Source organism: Lygodium microphyllum, unplaced genomic scaffold (assembly GCF_053477565.2).
Source record: "Lygodium microphyllum isolate KBCC unplaced genomic scaffold, Lygodium_microphyllum_v1.1.10 scaffold_33, whole genome shotgun sequence".
NCBI classification, from domain to species: domain Eukaryota; kingdom Viridiplantae; phylum Streptophyta; class Polypodiopsida; order Schizaeales; family Lygodiaceae; genus Lygodium; species Lygodium microphyllum.
Genome location: NW_028229516.1, coordinates 1,245,449 through 1,249,185, shown reverse-complemented (window position 1 = coordinate 1,249,185; position 3,737 = coordinate 1,245,449). Strand labels below are relative to the sequence as shown.

Genomic DNA, 3,737 nt, shown 5'->3' with positions numbered 1-3,737 from the left:
AATCACTTCTCTATTGTGCTAAAGTAGTTTTGAAAAAAGTCCATGGCAAATATGCATTATAGTTCAAAAGAATGATAGTGACGGGTTGTGCATTGGTGGTTACAAATTCATTTCATCATTGTGATGTCTGGTTGCCAGTTTTTTAATTGCTATAGTATTTGAAAGTTTAGGCATGTAGTTGTTGGTTGAGTTTTTGATACATTGATTTTGGCATATGTTTGTAGATTGTGAGGTGCCACACATTTCTTCCTCATAGTGGTTGCATATGGGACATAACCAGTCTTTCAACACATAAGAAAACCATAAGCACAGGACTTCAATTGAGTACTAAGTTTGCTAATTTTCAAGGGGGCTTAGATGATCAAGCAGCATTTGTTATGTGATCAGCAGATGGGAGCATCAGACTCTGGTGTCTTGATTTGAAACATGTTGGAGAAGGAGCTTTATGTGAAATGAAGGAAATGAGTGTGAAGCATGGCAATGCTTTTGGCAAAAGGCTATCAATTGTCTTCTATATAGGTAGTGCTTTTATTTTCACATAATCAAGATTTATTGATTTGAAGTTCTTATGGGCTAACACATTCTCCTTTTTGCCCGAGACAGTTATACAAATTTAGTGATGATTGTGGCACATCAAATGTTTTAACGAAATGGACTTAGCACAAAATATACACACTCATAGCTACAATAAATTAGCAAGATGGCAAGGCATACTTCATCAATATCCTCTCTAATGTGAACAATCTTGTAAAAAAGCTAAAAAATAACACTTGTAATCTTTTTTTTGCAAAGCATTTGGTTGTTCCATGGAGTTTTTCCAAAATTCTTGTGATGTTTTCTATGGCTCTTGGGCCGTCATCACCACAAGGCTACATGGATTGCATCGACTATGGCTTCTACTTCCAGCTCGGTGCCGCTTCAACCTTGTCCTCATCAATCACTCACATGAGAAGCTTGAAACCCTAGCATCTCACCTGAAGACAAAGTACAGATTTGTGGAGATGTAGTTTGTGGTGCTAGATTTTTTGGATCTTCACCTCGAGAAGGGGGTCTCTAGGGTGAAGGACACCATCGTTGACCTTGATGTGGGGATCTTGATCAATAACCCAGGGCAATGTTATCCATATGCATGCTTCTTCCATGAGGTCAATGAAAAGTTGACTGTGGACCTATACGTGTGAATGTGGAAGCATTTGTGAAGACGGTTGATTGTACTTCCAATGCTTGTGATTGTGGTGCTAGATTTTCTTGATCCTGACCTTGATGGGGGGCTCTCCAAGGTGAAGGAAACCATCATTGGCCTTGATGTAGAGATCTTAATCAATAACACATGGCAATGTTATCAATATGCACACTTCTTCCATGAGATCGATGCAAAGTTGACTGCGGACCTCATACGTGTGAATGTGGAAGCAATTGCGAAGACGATGTTGATTGTGCTTCCAGGCATGCTCAAAGACAAGTGTAGTGCCATTGTGAGCATTGGGTCTTGAGCTATGTCAATACTAGAATCACATCCCCTCTATGCAATATTATATATACTAGCACCAGAGGGTACATTGCTTCTGTCTCTATGTGCATCAAGAGCAAGTATCCTGCATGTGAAATTCTTCTGCATGTGTTGGTAATGAGCACACATGTATGGAAAACAGGGCTACCCACAAGCTGCATTGTCTTCTGTTATCATCTAATTTTTGATTATGTAGGCACGTTGAAAAATTCTCTAGAAACTTGTATGTGGAGTACAAGTATAGTGGAGTTTATGTGTAGGTTCAGGTATGCTCCTTCTCTTACTTATACTAAAATATGGATAGTATATGGTTAAGGTACCATGGATGCCACTATGAGTAGCTACCTTCTTCAATTGTCTTTGAGATAATGGACTTTGGGCAATGAAATTTCTATTGACACAGTTTGCAGAAATTTATTTTGCTCTTAAGGTACTAGTATTTGAAAGCCACATGAGAGCAAGATAAGAAGCCCAAATATTTACAATTTGTTTCCTGCTTGACCAGGGGAACTTTTAATCATTCCCTACATAGGAAAAAATGTGATTTCCCTACCTAGGAAAATCTTCCTACTTTTCCTACATAGAAAAATTTCCCTACGTAGGGAAAAATAAAAATTCCTACCCTCCTTTCTTTAACTAGGAAATGTTTCGTTTTCCCTATGATTTACTTTTCCTACTTATGTGTGTTTAACTAGGGAATGAATAGGGAATCCTCTTTTTTTTCTTTCTTATATTGTAAAATTATTTCCATGTGTGGGGATTTTCCAACAAAAGAAAAATTTATTGTCTCTCTACATGGGAATTTTTTCTTACATATGATAGTTTTCTTATCTAGGAAGTTTCTTATATAAATCTATTTTTTCTCTAACTTAGAGATATTACATTTTTCCTAGTTTGCACACGTCTACTTTTGTCTATTTTTAAGTAAAAATTTATATTAAGAATTCTCAACTAGAAATTTATGTGGAGATTATTTAGTTAATTTCAAATAAGACCTAGTGCACATATAATTGATTAATATACACTCAACAAATAAAAACATCAATACATAGTGTCAGTGAAAGAGAAAAAATAAATTTTCTAAAGTAATAATGAGTTTACAAATGAGCAGTGTATAATAACACTATGCTACAATCTTCACGTCCAGACTAATCATATTGTTGCTTGTGGCTATTACGATCTTGTCATTCTCTAAAAGTCAATGAATAATGTCATGCATCATATTATAACTTGTTGGTTTTTTTTGAACCCTTACAAAAGACCCGACAGCTAACATCAGTCTTTTAATGTTTTATATATGTACTTTTCAATGAAAAGTACATATCATGAATCGTATGCACACTAAGGTACTTTAAAAGTATTGTCTCCATATTTTCTTTCCTCATATCAACCTACATTATAATATGAATTATAAAATATTCAATTAATATAATTTATTTTAAAATAATTAAATTATAATATTCAAAAATACATATTGATATTATTATGGTTTAAAAGAATACCATGTACAAATTTAAAAAAGAAACTCTCAAGAAAGTTACCATTTGAATATCATTGAAAATATCAATTTCAATGCTTGGATTTGAAATATCCTTACATTCCTAATCCAAATAAAATAACTAAATTATATTATTATTCCAATATAAAAATTATAAAAATATAAAATGCATGTATAATACCTTTAGTTTCTTTTCTTTGATGTTGTTACCTCCTTTTTTGCTTGTTTGTTGCAAATGACTCATCATTTTTTAATTTGGCTTAAAAAATATATAGATAATTAAATAATAAATCACATTTAGAATTTCACAACGTTATGTAAATATAACCATCACATAAATATTAATATTTACCTTTCGCTTTCTCAAAAATTTTCATGTTACTTCATCATTTTCCTCATCTACATAAACCTATATTTGAAAATAAACTTAGTAATAAAATTTAAAAATATATAATTAGAATATTTAAAAAGAACATATACCTTATCTTTGCTTGAGTTGTTGATGTTCTGTTGTATAGTTTCTTTAGAACATACTCTTTTTGTTAAACCATGTAACAACAACTTTGAAAAGCTTGCATAACTTTCCACATCAAGATCCTCATCTTCATTTTCAACATCCTTGAGTAATAACACATTTTAACAAAGTAAATAATAAGATAAAATATTAAAAATACAAATATGTAGTCAAAATAAAATTTAACATAGATATCAAAACCTGATTTTGTTGTA

The 3,737-nt window shown here is 32.3% G+C and overlaps 1 pseudogene; it reads left to right on the top strand.

The window, feature by feature from the left end:
* The first annotated feature begins 889 nt into the window (after window positions 1–889).
* Window positions 890–1,770, top strand: LOC148009191 (very-long-chain 3-oxoacyl-CoA reductase 1-like; annotated as a pseudogene).
* The last annotated feature ends 1,967 nt before the right edge of the window (window positions 1,771–3,737 follow it).